This window comes from Rhinichthys klamathensis, unplaced genomic scaffold (assembly GCF_029890125.1).
Source record: "Rhinichthys klamathensis goyatoka isolate OS25496 unplaced genomic scaffold, OSU_Roscu_1.1 h1tg000007l_1, whole genome shotgun sequence".
Lineage (NCBI taxonomy): Eukaryota > Metazoa > Chordata > Actinopteri > Cypriniformes > Leuciscidae > Rhinichthys > Rhinichthys klamathensis.
Window position 1 is genome coordinate 1,558,114 of NW_026606560.1, and position 22,066 is coordinate 1,580,179.

General features: G+C 42.0%; 1 protein-coding gene across 1 annotated transcript in view; it reads right to left on the reverse strand.

The window, feature by feature from the left end:
• Positions 1-22,066, reverse strand: part of akr1a1b (aldo-keto reductase family 1, member A1b (aldehyde reductase)) — a 94,893-nt gene that overhangs the window by 60,773 nt on the left and 12,054 nt on the right. The gene's annotated exons all lie outside the window — the stretch shown is intronic.

A 22,066-nucleotide genomic window follows, 5' to 3' on the forward strand; every position in this document is an offset into this window, starting at 1 on the left:
AATCTTTCCACACAGCGCGAGTTTATCTGGACACTTGCCAAACTCGTTATGAAATCAATTACGCACGTTAACTGCACAACGAAGCTCTTACTGTATTTACATCATCGTGTTTGCATTGGTGAAAGCAGAGAGAGAGAGCAGAAACTGCTTTGCAATGATAATATCTTCATTCTCGCGATCAACACGTCATCTGCTCAATGCTCATCACGGCAACATTTTATGTGATGGGAATAGATACTTTAAAAACATCTCACGATTCGTTAATCTCGATAGCTGTTATAGTAAAAACGTATAATAGCAGTAGTAAAAGTATTCGGGAGAGAGTTTCACATGTAATGCGTTGCTATTTCATATGCAAGCATGTCAGCCAATCACAGCAGTGGCCGCGGTTACACTGAATCCCACAGCAGACACGCCCCTTCAAACAGAGTGTTCAAATCAGAGGCTAAAAGCAGGCTAGGAAAAATGCCATTTATTTCTAAATTATGAATATTTTTGATCTAAAAAACATACTAACATTATAAGGGTAACCCAGGAAACATTATAAAAAAAAAAAAAAAAACATTCTAGGGCACCTTTAAGGCCGAATGATTTACGTGATGCAGAGGGAATCCCGGAATCCAGTCATGAAAATGGAATTTACACAACGCAGATTGTCACGTAAAACACGCAAAATAATGGATGGATGAATACATGGAAAGTAGAACTGTGCAATAAGTCCAATCGCAACATGGTCTGTGATTTAAGCACAAATATACTGCATGTGTATATATAACCCTATTTGTTCTGCTGAGCTGCGCAGCTTTGTCTACTACATACTCAAGTACGCGTGACATTCATGGTGTTTTCAGCGTCTCACAAACAATTTGAGGACATGAATACATGAACATTTCCAGAGCTGCTCTGAGAGAACGCCTAATGAGCATTTTCATAATTTTATTTGAGAAAAACCATTGTCAAATACACTTTGAAAACAGGTCTTCACTACAACCTGTCAAAATAAAAGTTCGGTTTTACTAGGAGAAATTCTGACAGAAATATATTACTATTGTGGCATACAATAGAACGTACTTCTCAAAATAATAATAACAACAATAATAATACATTTTATTTAAACATTATTTAAAGGAATTTTTTTTTGTCCATGGTTTAATTTAGTAAATCTGTTTTTGCAGCGCTTCCCCAAAAAATAAAAGGACACAAGTTTAAATTTACATTTGATTACCACCGTTTTTGATTTTATATTTGGATTAAATCATAAAAAGAAACATTAATTTTCTGAATAAAATACATTTCATAGGACTATATTATTCTTAAACATTTTAATAAATTATTAATGTTAAAAATAAGTTGTTAATCTAATTCATTATCAATTATTGAATTTAATTGATTAGACATGTTTTATTGAAATTTTAATAAACAAAACAAACAAATGGTTTCAAGTTTGTTATAGTAAAAGCATTTGTTTAACCAAAAAAAATTTCATTTTAACGGATGATAATAATAATAACCATAATTTAATAATACAGTTTATTTATTTAAAGCTCCAGTCCGTAACTTTTTTAAGTTAAAAATAATCCAAAATAATTATATTAAAAAAAACTTATTCTGCCAGTGGTCAAAACTATCTGCTTGCCATAGCTAGATTCAAAACGGTTAGCTTGTAATAATGATTTTAATTCCAGTGGTACTGGTGGGTTTCCGCCGGAAATTCGAGCATGTCTTTGCGTCATTACGTCACACCCGTACACATAAAGAAGGAGTTTCGGCTAGCCGGCTATACTGCACGTGACGAGATGTTTAGATGCATAGGCTTTTCTCGCAGCACTTTACATAATTAAACTTATGGCATCCAGGAAGATCCAAACGAATCGGTTACCTAACGTAACCTCGGTTCTCTCTAGAAGAGGGAACGAGTATTGCGTAAGCTAGCTTACGCTGCGGGAAAGATTCATCTTTGCTGAGATATTGAAGCCAAAAAATTATTTCATAATTTTGTATCCATACACAACGCAGTTCCTCTGCGGCAGACCTAGAGCGGGCTAGCTAGCAGCTCATTGGTTCGCTCAGAGAGAACTGCTTAAGCCTATGGGAGAGCGGGGCTGAACCCGCTTCCAATGAGAGGCGCCCGCGCGCTCATTGCGTCATGACCCGCCAGAATGGGCGTGGCCATGGTGTATATAAGGCGCTCTCCCAGGCTTATATGTTGATTTATTTCAGCGTGAAGCGAAACGCTAGTAGCGCAAGCACGGCCGGGAACGCAATACTCGTTCCCTCTTCTAGAGAGAACCGAGGTTACGTTAGGTAACCGATTCGTTCTCTTACGAGAGGTTCTCTCGTATTGCGTAAGCTAGCTTACGCTGCGGGAACACCTGGCCAACGCCGTGCGCGCTACGAATCCACTCATGAAAAACCCAGGGATATACCGGGGGAATTTCTTAACGTGGAGTGAATGTACAAAGAGGCCGCAGAGCGGGCTCATGAAGTGTACACATAAGCATGTATGGGGCCAGCAGAGCGGGCACATGAAGTGTATAAGCATTACAGGAGAGCACAAGGGGCGAACCGGTTGTGAGGGACCTCCAGAAATGCAGCTTCTTAGAGAGCTGTTCGTCAGACAGCTAGTAATTTTGCCTGCAAGGCGGGAACTTCCAAGTTATAAAACCTGACAAAAGTGGACGGGGAGGCCCATCCCGCGGCCACACAAATGTCATGAATGGAAATTCCACAGGACCATGCCCACGATGAGGCCATGCCTCTAGTGGAGTGCGCCCTGATGCCCAGAGGGCAGGGCAGGCATTTAGATGCGTAAGCAGAGGCGATAGCGTCCACTATCCATCTAGACAGTGTCTGTTTTGAGGCGGCCAGACCCTTGGTGCGCCCCCCAAACGACACGAAAAGCTGCTCAGCGCGTCTGAACGCGGCAGCGCGCGTAGTGTACAATCTCAGAGCCCGCACCGGACAAAGGAGATTGGCATCGCGCTCACTATCGGATGAAGGCAGAGCCGATAGGGAGATAATCTGAGCCCTGAACGGGGTACCAATCGCCTTCGGGACATAGCCATGCCTAGGTTTGAGAATGACAATCGAATCATTCGGTCCAAACTCAAGACACGCGGCGCTGGATGAGAGCGCGTGAAGATCCCCAACGCGTTTAACTGAGGACAGAGCCGTCAGGAAAACGGTTTTGAGCGAGAGGTATTTCAGATCCACAGACTCGAGCGGTTCGAACGGGGGTGCTTTCATAGCTTCAAGGACTATAGAAAGATCCCAAACCGGAACCGACGGGGGCCGCGGAGGGTTCATCCTCTTAGCTCCCCTGAGGAAGCGGATGACTAACTCGTCTTTGCCCAATGACTGAGCGCGTCGGGGTTCAGCGAACGCCGCGACGGCTGCCACATAAACCTTGAGAGTGGAGGGGGACCTGCCCTTGTCCAGCATCTCTTGAAGGAAAACAAGCAAAGACGGCACCTCGCACGACCGTGGGTCCAGCTGTTTGTCGGTGCACCATTTTGAGAACACAGACCATTTAGACGCATAGAGCCTTCTCGTGGAAGGTGCTCTAGCCTGTATGACAGTGTTTCTTACTCCCTCTGGCAAATCAACGAATAGTCGTTGATCACCCATGCATGCAGCGCCCAGCGCTGTGGATGGGGGTGCCAGATCGTGCCGCGAGCTTGAGAGAGGAGATCTGCTCTGACTGGGATGGGCCACGGGGCTGTCTGTGACAGCTGCGTGAGCTCCGGAACCCAATTCTGACTCTCCCAACGCGGGGCTATGAGGAGCACCGAGTGGCGTGTGTCCCTGATCCTCTGAATTACCTGTGGTAACAGAGCGATCGGAGGGAATGCATAGAGCGGGCGGCGAGGCCATTCCTGGGCTAGCGCGTCCTCGCTCTTCGAGAAATATATTGGGCAGTGAGCGTTCTCTTCTGACGCGAAGAGGTCTACTTCTGCTCTGCCGAATAGTCGCCACAGTAACTGGACCGTCTGTGAGTTCAGGGACCATTCTCCTGTGGAGATGAGGTTCCTGGACAGTATGTCTGGACCGTCGTTCAGATGGCCCGGCACGTGCGTCGCTCTGAGCGAGAGCAGGCGGCTCTGAGACCAAACTAGAATGCGGTGCGTCAGTCGACAGAGATTTCTGGATCTGACACCGCCCTGACGGTTGAGATAGGAGACCACGGCCATATTGTCCGAACGGATCAGGACGTGGTGTCCCTGGATGCGCGGGAGAAAGTGCGAGAGCGCGTTCTCGACCGCCAGCATTTCCAGACAGTTTATATGTAATGGGCTTTCCTGAATCGACCAGTGGCCGAAGGCCGGTGAGCCCTCGCAGACTGCACCCCAACCCGTGTTGGATGCATCTGTCGAGATGACTTTTCGGCAGGAAAAGGTCCCCATCGTGACGCCTAGACGAAACCATTCTGCTACTGTCCATGGCTGCAGCGCCGTGAGACACGTTTGCGTAACCCTGATCAGCTGGCGACCCGTGTTCCACGCGCGGTGGGGTACACGGCTGTTCAACCAGAACTGAAGCGGGCGCATGTGCAGAAGGCCCAGCTGAAGTACAGCGGAGGCTGAGGCCATGTAACCCAGCATCCTCTGAAAAGTTTTCAGAGGCCTGCGGGTGCCCATCTGGAACGAGGCGGCTAGACGCTGAACACTGCGCGCGCGCTGTGTAGACAGGCGAGCCGTCATCGTGACCGAGTCCAAATCTATTCCTAGGAAGGAAATCGATTGACTGGGATGAAGGGAGCTCTTTGTCCAGTTGACAGAGAGGCCCAGCGTTTCCAAATGGTCGAGGAGAACTGCGCGGTGCGACAGAAGCTCCGTCTGTGATTGGGCCAAAATCAGCCAGTCGTCCAGATAATTCAGAATGCGCAGCCCCTGGCTTCGCAGGGGGGCGAGCGCCGTATCCATGCACTTCGTGAATGTACGGGGCGCCAGAGATAAGCCGAACGGGAGAACGGCGTATTGATAAACAAGACCCTCGAAGGCGAAACGTAAGAATGGCCTGTGACGGGGATTTATCTGGATCTGAAAATAGGCGTCTTTCAGGTCTAGAGATATGAACCAGTCCCCTTGGCGCACCTGCGCGAGGAGTTTCCTGGTAGTGAGCATCTTGAACGGTCTCTTCATGAGCGCTTTGTTCAAAGACCTGAGATCTAAGATCGGTCTGAGGCCGCCGTCTTTCTTGGGAACCAGAAAATAACGGCCGTAAAACCCCGACTCGGTCATAGATGGCGGGACTCTCTCTATCGCGCCCTTTTGCAACAGCGTCGCAATTTCTGAGCGGAGCGTGCCGGCGGCCAGCGGGCTGACAGAAGATTCGAGCTGCGCGCGCGCACGAGGCGGGCGGCGGCGAAACTGTAGCAGGTAGCCGTTCTTTATAATGCTTAACACCCACGGGGAAATGCCTGGAATGGCTTCCCACGCTTTGGAGCATGCGGCTAGTGGCCGAATGGCTGTATTGCCCTGATTGCTGCACATAGCGGGCTGGACACAGTGTGTGGGCGCGCTTTGAATGTGTGTGGCAACGGGATTTGCACTCAGAGAGGAGTCTATGGGCCGTGACACAGAGCGAGCAGAGAGGGGACACGTGCACGAGCTCGTGGGCGTGTTTATGTTCTCTGATATTAGAGCGGGCTGTGCCCGTTTCATGTGATGGGGCTCTGATAGAGACACGGGATATGTTATGCTTGTGTGTATGGGTGAACACATGATTGTGGGCACATTTTCTACACAACTGGCAAAATTTCTCTTTTTGAGATTTCTCTGGGTAGCCGTAAAAACGGCTTTTTGTCGCTCGCAAGCGGGCTGGGACACCGGCTTGTTTGTGGCGGTCAACACTACAGCAGTCGGCGAAATAACGGGGACTGGCAGAGGGCGAAGCTTTGACGGCGGTCCGGCCGCGGCGGGAGAGCACCGTCGTTTTCTTGACATTGTTAGGCAGACTTCTGATGATCAGGCTTCAGCGTGATCTTGGGTCGCGGGCCACGGGGGGGCGGCGGTCTGCGGCGGCTGTCAGAGCGAGAGCGAGGGCGAGGGCGGCCGCTCTGACTGCGCTGAGTTGTTTGAGTCTGCGGAGGGGGGCGCTGTGATGGGGCTCTGGCGGAGGGCTCGTGAGAGCGGCCCGCTGAAGAGCTAGCGCGGCGGGGTAGAAACAAGTTCATCGCCTGAGAAGCTTTCTGTACTTCAGAAAAGCGATCGACAATTCCCGTGACGGCAGATCCAAACAGGCCCGTCGGGGAGAGGGGCGCGTTGAGAAACGCGGCGCACTCAGAATCTCCCATGTCGGCGAGCGTGAGCCATAAGTGTCTCTCAGCAACACAAAGGCTGGCCATGCATTTCCCCAGAGCTTGTGCGGCGGCTTTAGTGGCGCGAAGGGCGAGATCCGTAGCACTTCTCAAATCCGTGACGGCGGGGGGGGGTTTTCTACCGCCTTCGGCCCATTCACGGAGAATATCGCTCTGTAACACTTGGAGGACAGACATAGAGTGAAGCGCGGCGGCGGCCTGACCGGCGGCGGCGTAAGCGCGAGCATGAAAGCTCGAGGTCGCTCTGCAAGCCTTCGAAGGAAGCGTGGGTGAAGAACGCCATCTAGCGGAGGGCGGGCAGAGGTGTGTGGCGACCAAGTCCTCGACGGGCGGCATGGCTGCATAGCCTTTCTCGGCGGCTCCGTCCACCGAGCGCAGCGAGGCGGATACATCGGAGCGATTTCTAGCCGAGAGCGGTGCATTCCAGGATTTTGTCAGCTCTGCGTGAAGTTCAGGCAGGAATGGAGCGGCCCGGGTGCACGCGGGGGTCGAGCGCCGATGAAAAAAGCTACCGTCCATTCGGTTCGGGGCCTGCTCGGGTGGAGGAGACCACTCGAGACCGAGGCGTTCGACGGCCTGTGAGAGGAGGCGCATCAGCTCCTCTTCTATCCCGGCGCGGGTCCCCGTCGACTCTCTCGCGGATCCGAGAGATGACCAGTCTTCACTGTCAGAAGCGAGCAGTGAACAGGAGTCCTTCTCCTCCGCGGCGTCATCGGAAACAACAGAGCGGCCACTCGGCGGCAACTGAATGTCCGGCAGGGGCGGGGAGGGAGAGCGGGAAGCGGGAGGCGGCGGCGGCGGCCCGCATGTTTCCGCTGGGGGCTCCGGCGGCCTTTGAGAGCGGCGTTTCTTTTTACGCGGCGAGAGAATAGGCGGCGCGGGAGCGGTTTTCACTGCCAGAAGTCGTGCCCGCAGGGACGATAACGGCAGGCTTTCACAGAGGTCGCATCCTCCATCAGCGAGGGCGAGTTCTGCATGCTCGAGTCCCAAGCAGAGAGCGCAGATGACATGGCGGTCTCCGTCCTCGAGACGAGCGCGGCAAGAGCCGCAGGAAAAACGAGACATCTTTAAAAAGACGCTCGGCTCTTTTAGAAATAGAGAAAGGATACAATCGTCGGATGGCCTAGCTTGCTGGGCGGCTGAAGGTGGCGAAGACGGCCGGCTTCTTCAGGGTCCTTGAGCTCGCTAGAGGATGCCTTCTTCGACGGCGATGGCTTTTCTCAGGAACAGCAGAAGCGTGCAGCTTGCTGAAGATGAAATGAATCAACATATAAGCCTGGGAGAGCGCCTTATATACACCATGGCCACGCCCATTCTGGCGGGTCATGACGCAATGAGCGCGCGGGCGCCTCTCATTGGAAGCGGGTTCAGCCCCGCTCTCCCATAGGCTTAAGCAGTTCTCTCTGAGCGAACCAATGAGCTGCTAGCTAGCCCGCTCTAGGTCTGCCGCAGAGGAACTGCGTTGTGTATGGATACAAAATTATGAAATAATTTTTTGGCTTCAATATCTCAGCAAAGATGAATCTTTCCCGCAGCGTAAGCTAGCTTACGCAATACGAGAGAACCTCTCGTAAGAGAACAACAATCATCAGTGTCAAATGGAGATTCAGCAGTTATAAAACCCAAAAGACTTTGTACTTCGGATTTAAGGTGGCGAGAAAGAGAAAGAAACCGTCTCATGCGAACACAAGGATTTAAACATCGGCGGGGCTTTTGAAAAGTGCGTGAACTCCGTGTTTTGAAGGGGTTCAAACCGGAAGAAGAGACGGCTTTTTTCTGCTGAACAAGTAAGACATTTCAATAGTTCAATCGTGTAACAGTACGTTTTCTTAATTCACACAGTTATGGAGTTTCCTTTGTTGTGCCTTTCTCGTTTTGCTATTATGGAGAATATGAATTCTGAACTACACAGGTAACCATAAAACACATTAAATTTAACATTAGTCACGCAATGCTGATGTGATGTTGTTAACATGAACAATTTGAGAACAAAGTAGGCTATAATTTGCACGGTTGCTGTAAATCGCGTTGATTAAATCTAACGAAGCTTATCATGTCGAATGCTTTTTCCCCCTTAGTTGGTCAGAACAAAAATGGATGTTACTTACTTGTTCAGAAGACATTTTCTTATGAAAATTCTTATGTTGGTCAAACTTTCAAAAAGTGAATCTGTGATTCTGTATGGCAGTATCCACACAGCGCGGTGACTGACAGCAGCACTCGCCTCAAAGCACTGTGTTCATCCGCGCTGTTTCATGCCGATTTACAACCCACGTAAAGATAATAATTCCGCGAATCAGTGCAGTTACAGATTTCGAACAGAGAGATGGCGAAAAAGAGGAAAAGCTACGGACTGCAGCTTTAATAATTGATTAATACTGTAAACCGTGATATTTTCTGAGATGTTACTGTGAAAATCTCATACCAACATTTGTTCAATATATGCACTTAGTCTTCACATTTTGAATTTTGGATTTGTGCGGCGAGTGAATTGGACTGTTTTCATCGTTTCAACTGTTTGAGAGGCTTCTGGGCCTGGTGGGCCTGCCACTCCTATCTTAGTACATCTTGGTAAGATTGTGGAACAATGCCTCCCAAAGGTAGTAAACAACTATCAGAGGATGATTCAGCTGTAACTATGGGTGTGTTGACCCAAATGATGGATCAGCAGAGAGAGTTTTATAAGGAAATGTTAAAACAACAACAGGACAACTTCAAGAGCTTTGTTCAAATCATTATGGATGGAAATGCGAAAAGGCTGGATGGTGTGATTAGAGATGTACAAGAACTAAAAACTAGTTTGCAGTTCACACAAGGCATCATGGATGAGATGAAAGCTAAGAAGAATGACATTGACATAAAAATTAGATCATTTGAGAGCAGCATTTCAAAATCAAAGCAGGAATTGGAGGATCTGTTTGAGAAGCTGGATCACATTGAAAATCAGTCAAGGAGATCTAATCTACTGATTGATGGGATCGCAGAGGAAAAAGGCGAAACAATCAGTGGATTAGAAATGAAGATTCAACAAGTGCTGTCAAATAATTTGGGTCTGGATAGTTTTACAATTGAGATGGAAAAGGTCAATCGGATTGGCCAATTCCATGAGGGAAGAAAGCCAAGAAAAATGGTTGTGAAGCTTCTTAGATTTAAAGATCGTCAGCGCATCCTTTCCTCCGCCAAGAATTTAAAGGGTACACACATTTATATTAATGAAGACTTTTCTGATTTGGTGCAGCAGAGGAGACGTGAACTGCTGCCAAAACTGAAAGAGGCAAGAGAGAAAGGTGAAAGAGCCAGCTTAAGGTATGATAAGCTTATAATTTGGCCAGCAAATGGACAAAGGCAAGCATCTGAATAACTGTTCATGACCTTTATTTGTATTTTTATCCTGATGTTTTTGTTTTGATGTTTTAATCTTATTAATATGACAAATTTACTTTCAAACTTGCCTAAGAAAGGTTTAGTTTTAGCTCATTTGAACATTTGTAGTCTCAGAAATAAGGTTCATGAAATTATAAACATCTGTTCTAATGGGATTCATGTATTGGCCTTATCAGAAACACACTTGGATTGCAGTTTTGATAATTCACAGCTAGCTGTTGAGGGGTATAGACTGTTTAGAAAAGATAGAAATCAAAATGGTGGGGGTGTTGCATTCTATATTAGAGAGAATATTGCAGTCACTCCAAGGGAGGATTTGATGGGCAGCGAGATTGAAATGATATGGCTACAGTTAAATATTCAGTTTAACAAACCCATTTTAGTGGGCTGCTGTTACCGACCTCCCAGTTCAAATGTAGATTACTTGGAAAAGATGTGTGATAACATTGAGAGGGCATCTGCTCAAACCAAAGATATCTTTCTTTTGGGGGATTTCAACATTGATTGGTTTTCAAAGAAGTGTTATTTACGTAGAAAGATGATTACTATAACTAAGGCTTCTAACCTTAAGCAGATTGTTACACAACCCACAAGAATTTCTTCGAATGGTAAATTTAAATCGACATGTATTGACCACATCTTTACAAATGTGTATGAGTTGTGTTCACATGTCATCTCAGTTGGAGTAGGATGCAGTGATCATAATTTAATCATCACAACAAAGAAAACTAAATTACCTAAATTTGGTGCAAGGATTGTCTATCGAAGATCTTATAAAACGTTTGATCCCAATGCGTTTGTGGAAGATGTTGAAAGGTCCACTTGGTCGGCGGTTTGTGAAGAGGAGGATGTTAATGCTTCTTTACGTATTTTTATGGACAGGTTTGTGGAAATATAGTTGACAAACATGCACCAATTAGAAAAAGGTCGATAAAAGGCAATAATGCTCCTTGGTTAGATGCCGAGCTAAAATCTATAATGAGGGAAAGGGATAATGCCAAAGCCGAAACTCTAAAATCTAAAAGTGATATGGATGAAAGGTATTATTGTAAGATGAGAAATAAAGTGACAAAGTTAAATAGATTAAAAAAGAAAATATATTTTAGCCAAAAGATTAGTAACTTATCAAATAATAGCAAGCAATTGTGGAAAGTTATAAATGAAATAATGTGTAAAAAACCAGTGTTCTAATATGTATTTGGAAACAGTAGAAGAAATAATCACTAAACCTTTGGATATAGCAAATCATTTGAATAACTTTTTTATAAAGAAAACTGCCAATTTAAGATCTAGTATGTTATCATACCCTAAGGATTCACCTTGTAGTAATGTGAAGAACATTATGAGGAATAAAACTTGTTCATTGACATTTGGTACAGTTAGAGAGGAAGTTGTTGAAAGGATGTTGCTCTCTCTCCCGGAGGAAAAAACTGCAGGTATAGATCACTTGGATGGAAAAGTTTTTAAAACTGTTGCTAATATCTTAAGCAAGCCTATCAGTCACATTTTTAATAGATCTGTGATAAGTGGGGTGTTTCCGGAAATCTGGAAGCAATCTAAAATTATACCGTTAGTGAAAGATGATAGATTAGGTCTCACTGAATCAAATTGTAGACCAATTAACATTCTACCTATATTGAGCAAAATATTTGAAAAGTTACTTTTTAATCAAATGATGCAGTACTTTGTATCAAATGATTTGCTCTCTAATTCACAGCATGCTTATAAGCCAGGACACTCCACTAACACTGCATTGGTACAAATGGTAGACCAGTGGCTAGCTTTTATGGATGACAAAAAGCTTGTGGGTGCTGTGCTGCTGGATTTCACAGCAGCTTTTGATGTTATTGACCATGACATTTTACTGTCTAAGCTTAAGTGCTATGGTTTTTCACATCAGTCTGTGTCCTTGATACGCAGCTATCTCTCTGGTAGAAGTCAGCGGGTATTTTTCAATGGGAGCTTTTCTGATTGTAAGCAGTTGTTATGTGGTGTTCCTCAGGGCAGTTGTTTGGGTCCATTGTTATTTTCAGTGTTTGTGAATGATATGTCACATGCTGTTTCAGGAGCAGATGTTGTACTTTATGCAGACGATGCTACAATGTTTTATGCAGCATCTACAATAAATGACATAAGTTGCACCTTGCAGAATGAACTTAATGCCAATACAAATTGGGTGAAACTTAATAAATTAGCTCTCAATGTATCTAAAACTAAATGTATAGTCTTTGGTACTAAAAGTATGCTTGGCAAGCCTTGCAACTTAAATCTAATTGTTGACACATCTGTGGTAGAGCAGGTGAGTCAGACTAAACAATTGGGTGTGAAGCTGGATAGTCAGCTCTCCTGGGCTGATCAGATTGATCACATTGTGTCTAAAATGGCTAAAGGCATTGCTTTTGCCAGGAGATGTTCAGTATATTGTCCACCAGTAGTTATGAAAACAGTTGTCCAGTCTTTAGTTCTGTCACATCTGGGGTATTGCCCAGTAATTTGGTCCAGTGCTGCACAGGGACATCTGAAAAAATTACAAATCGTGCAGAATAGAGCCGCAAGAGTAGCACTTGGTTGCTCTTTTCGCTCTAGTGTGGATAAAATGCACACCTGTTTGGGCTGGCTAAAGGTGGAGGACAAACTTAATATAAGTCTTCTCTGTGTCATGTGGATGGAAGGAGAACCCAGGCGCAGACAGCAGATGACACTCAAATGATTTATTTTGGACAAAAACAGAAAACAAAACCCATGCACGAGGGGGTAAAACAGGACTGGAGCAGAGTATAACAAGACTAAGACACGATGACAAACAAAGACTCTGACTTGACAGGAAACGAACTCACAATATTGATTAAACAGGTCTTCAGACAAAATACTCACAGAGATTAACACGCAAAGTTAGACAATGTACCGACACAGGACAGGAAACACAAGGGGATTAAATAGGGAGACACTAATGACAAAGACAGGTGAAACTGACTAGACAAGGACAGGTGAACCTGACTAGACAATAATGACGAGACGAGGATAACAAGGGGGCGGGGTAACGTAACGAGACAACACAAGCGCATGGCCAAACAATTGGCCATGCGCTTGTACACAAAACATGATTCTGTCATGATCCTGCCACAAGACAAGAGGAATCAAAGACATGATGGCAGAATCATGACACTCTGTTATATGCACAATGCTCTATTTAAAAACAATCCAAAATTGTTTGTAGATAAATTGGTTTTTAGTGGGTATTGTCACAGACATGTTACGCGTCAGGTGAGCTTAGGTGTGTTAGTGGTTCCATCTGCAAGGTCCAATTGTATGGCAAGAACAGTATTAGTTAGATGGTCATCTGCTTGGAATAAATTGGATTTAAAAACAAGGCATATATCCAACATATGTAATTTTAAGAAGACTTTAAATTACAATTAATAGTATTACATCAGTTAATTTGTGACTGTTTATAGGTACTGATAATTGTCAAATGTTGTATGAGTGTGAATGTGTGTATGTGGATAAATGTATACATGTGGTAATGTTATATGAATGTTATATTTATGCATGTTATATTTGTGCATTTTAATTGTACATAATATATGTTTTAGTACTTTTATGGGCCCCAGGAAGACTAGCAACCACATTGTGGAAGCTAATGGGGATCCAAATAAATAAACAAATAAACAAATAAATAAACAAATACCACAACCCTACCTGGGAGAGTCCCCCACCCCCTCTGTTAAAAAAGTTACCGGTACTCAGTAACTTTTACTCTGAGTAAATTTTAAATGAGCTACTTTTTACTTTTACTTGAGTAGATTTTTAGACCGGTAATTTTACTTGTACTTAAGTAAAATTTCATTGAAGTAGTAGTACTTTTACTTGAGTAGAATATTTTATTACTCTTTCCACCTCTGATGATTAGCAGTAACAGACAGCACTTATAAATCCCTTATATAAATGTAACATAAAATTAAAAAGAAAAGGTTATTTATGCAAATAAAATATATACACTACCGTTCAAACGTTTGGGGTCAGTAGATTTTTTTACTTCTATAATACTTACATTGATTTAGCAAAGATTACATTAACCAAAAATGATAGTATAAGACTCTTACATTGTTACAAAAATGTTATGTTTCAAATTTATGCTGTTCTTTTGAATTCTCTGTTCATCAAAGAATTCTGGGGTTGATTGATTTTCACTCAATATTAAGCAGCTCAACTGTTTTCAACACTGATAATAATAATAAATGTTTCTTGATCAGCAAATTAGAATGATTTCCGAAGCATTATGTGACACTGAAGACTGGAGTAATGGTCACTGAAAATTCAGCTGTTATCACAGGAATAAATTACATTTATTTATTTATTTTAATAAATAATTAGTTTTTTCCTCTCATATGACTCCAGCTGTTCTGCTGTTTGTATTGCTTATTAGCATTGTCATTTAAATAGTTAATATATAAGACCTTATCTAAGAAGAATAAACATCAGACTAGCCTCTCATGCATGTCGACCCAGGGTGTGGTATACAGTGGAAATCCATGTTCCGCACACAGCAGGGCATCTCATCATGGGTCCCGCTCTCTGCCAGCTCTTTCGGTGCCATTCGGATCCATGCATAACATGGCATGGAGAGAGGCAGCGGAGGTCAGTGAGGGGTCACTACGCAGACTGAATTTGGAGAGCACATTGGAGAGGATGAACGAAAGAAGTGGAGCTTCCTGCTGCTGTTAGATCTGTTACAGCTGTGTTTGTCATTTCTGACAATGTGTAATTGAATGATTTAGACTGCCACTGGCATACGCTTAAAGTGCAAAATCACAGAGGCAGCCAAAATGTGACTCCATTACTGTATGTTCAAAATCAACAAATGGATATGACCCCAGCTGAAAATGATGTGAGTGTACAAGTTGTGATTTTGTAAATGTTTGGTTGATAGGTGAACACATCTGACCCATTTTCCTCAATCAGTACAGAATGCAGCGTCAGATCAGATCTGTTGGTTTCAGATCTGAATTCAGATCAAAGGTGAGGAAGTGATAATCAAAACAGGAGCATATAACCTGACAACATTTTTAATGACTAATATCCACATTAGATCGCGATCAGAAGTTAATACAAACACTCGATGGTGGTTTAAAGTGAGTTTTGAGTGAAAGTGTAATATTAATCTTTTAAATTGTGTTATGTGCCCTGGTGCTAATTGTAGCTCTAATGCAACAGTTGCACGAGGAGCTATTCCATTCCATAAACTCATTTGTTAAAATAATTCACATAAGGTCCCAAGAATATGCTTTTTTTTCTAGAAAGACTTCAGACAATATGGATTAATGTATAGTGGGACCAATGTGGTGTAGATGGTCAACAGTTTTAAACACACATACACACACACACACACGCTTTTAGCTACTATGCCAGCCGCAGCTGGAACCAGCTTACAGAAGAGATCAGATGTGCTCCTACAGTATTCAAATCCAGACTCAAAACACATCTGTTTAGCTGAGCATTTACTGAATGAGTACTGTGCCACTGTACGTTCGACTGATTACACTGTATTTTATTTTGCATCCTTCATTTTATTCTAAACTGAACTCAAATGGCACTGAGAATTGGGTAAGAGAGATGAAACCATGCTGATGGCCTGGGTCTGTGGTAGAGTAGTGAGTTTGACGTGATTAAACTTGAGGTTCTGTGGGGTGCGGACTGGATTGATTCCATTCCTAGAGCTTCCGAACATGGGTTTTTGGGGTGCGGACTGATGGGGCAGTGAACCCGAGGTTACCCCGTGACTCAGTCCTAGAGCTCCTCCATCTGAGACGTCCAATAGGTTTCTTAGGCACGCCGAAAGAACACCACAGACACAGTGTAATCACCATGAGAAAATGTCAGAGTAAAACTGGGAGTTGTGAAAAATATGATACCTTTGTTTTGCCAGATGAGAAGTTTATCTATTTTTTTTATTTTTTATTTAACAGTCAAACATACATTCAAACCAACATAGTGCAGCAGTGAGCAATCTTGTAAATCCATAATTCCAGAAGTGACATAAAAGTGATTTAAGTGTTTGATCTAAGTGTGTATGTGAGCGGGTGTGCGTGTGGGTATGTGTATGTGTATGTGTGTGTATGCGTAAACAAAGTAACCATTTATTATCTATTACCATTGTCATTACCATCACCACCCCACTCCCCACTACCACCATACTGCCAATATTGTGTTGGTCGATTTTTATTTCCATCCTTCCTCCTATGTAACAATTCACATTGTCAATCCTGCACAAAGTAAAAGATGATATAAGATAACCTTCCCCCACATCTCATCAGTCCCTATCTTTTCCTAATTATTATTATTTATTTATTTATTATTATTATTATTATTTTGTGTTATGTGCAATGTCTAAGGTGCATTAAAAGAGGGAGTACAGTGCGAGAGTGTCTCAAATTGGGACAGAGATGCTGTCCCGTTGAAACCACTTCTCGCCTGTCTTGCCTGCCTTGGTGTTTGTTAGGTTTTTCATACATATTCCTTTTTTTTTAATTCTATGTTGTGTTGCATTAAAAGCCCATGAAGAGATAAGGGGGGAGTTATTGCAGTAGTGATGACAATGACACTTAATTCCAATACAGCATTGACAATGGCAAGATTAATGATAATAATAATGATAATAATAATATTAATAATAAATGACAATGATGATGGAAGTGGCGACCACAATGGTGAAAGCAAAAGACAGCAACAACAGCAATTACAACAATGAAAAAACTAAAAGTGAAAATAGTAACTATAACAATAACAGTAAAGATAGTAATAACAATGATGATTGACAAACAAGTTCCAACAACTAAAATGCATTAATATTCGTGGGTTGATTAAGAAGGTGGGAGGAGTCGGAGTTGAAAACTGAGAAAGGATTCATAGCTGTAAGAGGTCAGAAAGTGTTGGATGGCAGAGGTCAGTTTTAGATGCGTAATTATGAAGGGGAGATGCGTATTCCACTGCAATGAAGTCTGTAATAAGATTTTTCCAAATGTTAATGTGTAATTTATTTCTAGTTTTCCAGTTCATGAGGATAGTTTTCTTGGCGATGGTTAGAGCTATGAGGAGTATTTTAGAGTTTATAGTTTTATCAGTGATTATTGTGAGGTCCCCCAGCAAGCAAAGAGAAGGCGACAGTGGGATGTGGCAGCCAACTATAGTGGATAGTGACTGTGTGACCTCTTCCCAAAAGTGTTTGATTGGAGTGCAGTGCCAGGTTGCATGGATGTATGTATCTGTAGAATTTTGATTGCAATGTGTGCAAACTTCTGATGTGAAACCCATTTTAGCTAATCTGTTTCCCGTGTAATGTGTTCTGTGAAGTATTTTGTATTGTATTAACTGAAGATTTGCATTTTTGGACATGAGATAGATGTTTTTACAGATTTGGGTCCAGAAGTTGGCATCAGGGGCTATTGAAAGATCGTTTTCCCATTTTATTGTTGGTAAGTGTATGGTCTGAAGTTGGTTTGAAATCATTTTGTATATTTTTAGAAGTTTATCTATGTATCATCTTTTTACTCTTTTAATTCATTTTATAACTGTATCATATATCTCTTTTAATTTCTTTTATAACGGTTTTAATTTTCCTTACTTTTATTTTGTGATTATTTTAATTCCTTTCTGTAAAAGCACTTTGAATTGCCAGTGTATGAAATGTGCTATATAAATAAACTTGCCTTGCCTTGCCTGCCTTATGCAGTATTTCTTTTTTAAATTAATATGCATGCATTGGTGTTCGTCATTCGTTAGGTCATTCATTCATTAATTTTTTTTCTCTTATCCATGAGGACCACAAGCTGGACTTGACTTCAGACTTAAACCCAGGTCACCCAAAGTGTAGTTTTTGTTTTTAATTTAATTATCCTGAATATTAACTTGGAAAAAATAACAGAATGGCTAACATTACTCCTATTTTTATATATTTTGAGACCAAGTGTATATAATTTTATCAGAGATTTTAGAGTGAGTCAAAGTAAACTAATACAAAAACTGCATAGTGCAATTAAAAATTCATTACTGATGTTTTGTGCTGTTGTTTTCTCCACCGAAATTATATCACTTTAGCTAACAGGTTGGAAAGTGATATCTGGGAGAAAGGACAAACCTAAATAGTGAAATTATTTAAACATTGTATAACAGAAAGTTGTGAGTTTATCTAATTATTAGACTATTAGACTTATTAGGCAACTTCAAACTTCACAACACATTTAATGTATAGTAAACATCTCATGTCCTCGTCATCATATACAGTATGTCTTAATATATTAGATTCTACAGTATATGATAAGAACATGAAATGTACTGCACAGTATGGCCGAACAAAGACATGAGCATGAAGTATAAAGAGCAACAAATCAATCATAGAAGATGACCAAAAAGTAGTCATTCTGTGCAGACATAAGATGATACAATGAAAAGAGTAAGAAGTGTGCATGAGCGTGACACAGAGCGTGTTTAGAAGCAACAGTCAGTGGAGACTCTGTGACAGGAAGCAGTGCTGCGGGAGCTGATATGTGACCAGGAAACTGGCAGGAATCAAACAGTGAGCATGCAGAAACAGGAAGAACCGCTGGTCTCCTGTCTGCTGAGTGTTTGCTCAGCCCACCACCCAGTTCCCATGAGACCCACTGGAAAACAGCTCGAGTAATGGACACTCGCCTCTGAACCAGTGTGCACTGGGTTCGAACCAGAACTCACAAATTTCTTTTCGAGTTCCTGCTGGTAGAGTGGTGAGCATGCACCGGTCAATCCTGAAGAACACTTCTGCGCAATGCCTCTTAATGACGTCCCAAACGATGCTAAAATTACAGAATCAATCACGAGAGTCCTAATGGTGATTTTAATGAATGAACTGTATTGATGTATTGATGCCATCAGTTTTATGTTTGAGTGTAAATTTGAAGTATTTTAAAATTGCACAAAGCAGTACTCACAGCGGCGGTATGTATACATAAGAATGTCCCCTGTTGTCCAGCATGTAGTTTCGTTCCCAGAAATGATTATTGCAAGGATCTTGCACTGACAATAGAATCTCTGTCGTATTACTTACGAATGTATTTAAGTTGGACGATTCTGAAGCACATTTTTCTGTCTAAGAGCAACAGTTTCCTCTCATATCATATTATTTGCCAAACCTCTTGTAATGTTTTCAAATTGATAAGCTTTTTTATAGACATGGCCACTGCAATTTACAACAAATAAGTGCTGTTGGGTAATATAGGTAAATAATCTACAAATTACTCTGTAGAAAAGAATTAAAAAAAGAGAAAAAGTCATCTAAAATTTGTTTAAATGCATGTGTACCAAGGAAGTAATTGATTCAGTTTGTCATTTAAACAATTGAATCATTGAGTCATTTACGCTGGAACCACCCTAACCCTAACCTCAAACGCAAACTGATAATAACTTGAATGGTTCCGACTTGTTCCACTGATTCATTTATGAAAAAAAGTATTCAAAATATTAATTTCCAATGCTCCGTTGCTTGTTCTTGTTCAGCCAAAAGACTGTACAGTACACATAATTTTTTCCCAGAAATATTGTCAATAAAAATATAATATTGTAGCGGTTCACAGCCGTACCCAACAACAGTAACTTTTTTTTAAAAAGTGCTACCAATTTTTTACTGAAATATATTGTAGATAAATCAATAGTGTTGCTAATTTTAGCGATGATGGTGCGACCACATTAGTGAAATTTCAGTGAAATTTTGGGGGCAAAAAAGGTCACAAATGTAAAAAGTTGTCGTCAAAAGTGTAGTGAGGTATAAGTACAGCTCACACAAGTGGAAGTGTGTGTTCAAACAAAATGTATGGCCAAGCAAAACATTTGATAAAATGAAGTGATAAAATCCTTGATTAACATAGCATTTGGACAATTCGCTTCTCTTTTGCAGATAGGGAACTGGGTTTTTAGCTCCCATTACCAGAGGAAATGAGTGTTTTTCAGATGCCAATGAGGAGTGTGAGACCCCCTAAGTGATCAGATGCATGGGCTTTCCCAGCTAAACAATAGGTCTGGGACAAGAGATGTCTGGGTCAAATTTCAAAAACATTGGGGCTGATTTGGGAAAAATTATAGAGGTTAACAAACATATAGAAGAAAAACAAATGCATTTACGTTTGACAGATGCTTTTATCAAAAGCGACGTACAGTCATAATCAGAAACATTGACACCCTTGGTATATGATCAAAGATGGCTGTGAAAATAAATCTGGATTGTTTATGCTTTTAAGCTTTCATAAAAAAAATAAAAAAAAATCACAAAATATCTAATCGTTCATTGAAGTAAAACAATTGAAAGTGGGGAGAAAATCACATTAAGGAAATGGTTTTCTCCAAAACCGTTGGCCACAATTAATGGCACCCATAGAAATTATTATGAGTAAAATAATAATTCTGGTCATGACTTCCTGCTTCACAGGAGTATAAATATGCGGAAACACAAAGGCCAAATTCCCTTAATCATCCATCACAATGAGTAAAACCAAAGAATATAGTTCTAATGTGCAGCAAAAGATTGTTGAGCTTCACAAAATAGAAAGTGGGTGTAAGAAAATAGCTTAAGCTAATTGAAAATTCCACAATGTTACGAATCTGCTTGGAGCCAGGGATAAGCCAGGCTCCATCACCATCCAATCACAACGATCACTAGTATCACCTGAGTATTAATCACCAGCACCTGCACGCCATCTGCTCATCACCACAAACACTTATAAGCGCACACCTCACTCTGGCACTTTGTCTGGTCTCATACATGAGTATACTCCCCTCATTGTCTTCTCCTACCTTCCATGTGTCACTGGCAAAGTATCTTCGTCTCCCAGAGTGTGTCTCCTAGTCTCCAGTGTCTTTCAATTATTCTTCTTCTTCTTCTTCTTCCTGCAATCACTTACCTCTCTTCCTGCACCGGTGTGTGCTTCCCCCATCCTCCGCTCCATCATCCACGACCTCCTCAACCATCTAAACAGAAAACACTGTCAGTATCTCCATTCATCATTACTCATAGACATTTACCTTTAAAGGTTCCCGTTACTGCTATTTGCTTCATATTATCAATAAACCTATTTCTCACCTCTACCATTATTGCTTGGAGTCTCTGTTCCATAACACTTGGAAGAGGACATGTGTCTATTTATATGTCTTAATGTGTGACGAGAAGGAGAGTTTGAGTTGCCAAAGACGAGGATCACAGGAGAACTGTAGAAAATATTTCAGTCTTGGGGTCAGAAAGCCTAAAAAAAATATAATAATCTAACTCCAGCATATTTAGTCATCAGACACTACTGGAACTTCAAACGTGACCGGGTTATATGGTCAGATAAAACTAAAAAATTAGCTTTTTGGCAGCAAACCCTCCAGATGGGTTTGGTCCAAACAGGGATAAAAAGTACCCCGTGTCCAAAGTTAAATATACTGCTGGATCTTTAATGTTGTGGGCCTATTTTTTTGCTGGAGGTCCTGGACATCTTGTTCAGATACATGGTATTATGGATTCTAGCAAATACCAACAGATAAAAAAATCTCTGCCAGAAATCTTATAATGGGCTGGGGTTGGACCACAAAAATGTGTTACTGAGCACAAAATGAAGCTTCTGCCATGGCCTTCAGCCCCCTGAACCCTATAGAAAATGAGTAGGGTGAAGAAATGAAGCAACTGAGCAGCACCAACATGGAGATGGGCATTTGAAGGATCTGGAGAGATTCTGAATGAAGGAATAGTCTATGATCTCTTGTCAGGTGTTCTCAAACTCATCAGGCATTATAGGAAAAAACTCAGAGCTGTTATCTTGGCAAAAGGAGGTTGAAAAAGGTAATTAATAAAAGGGTGCCATTAATTGTGGTCAATGTGTATTGGAGAAAATATTTATTTCATAAAGAGCTTCCCCCTTCTCAAATATTTGACTTCAATGAAAAGTTAGATTTTTGTAATTATTTTTCACCAAAAGTCTTAACAATGCAGATTTATTTTCACAGGCTTCTTTGTTCATTTACCAAGGGTACACATAATTCTGACCATGTATTCAGGCATTCCCTGACTCAAACCCATGACCATGGTGTTGCAATCACCACCATCTACTGTTTGATCTATAATGTATAATAAATGCATTAATAATAGACAACTTTTGTGATTTGACTATGCTGTTGTGAGGTTCGAGACAGAGCCTGTTAGAGAGAAAGTTAAATGCCGGATGCTGCCAGACGCTCTCATGCAAAGAGCAATAACAGCAGTTTAAGTGCCAAACACGGACACCTTGACCATTTGTGTCTCCTATAAGAAAAACTGTCCATTGTTGTGGAGCTCAGGTTGTTTTTTCCTGTTAAACAGAGTGA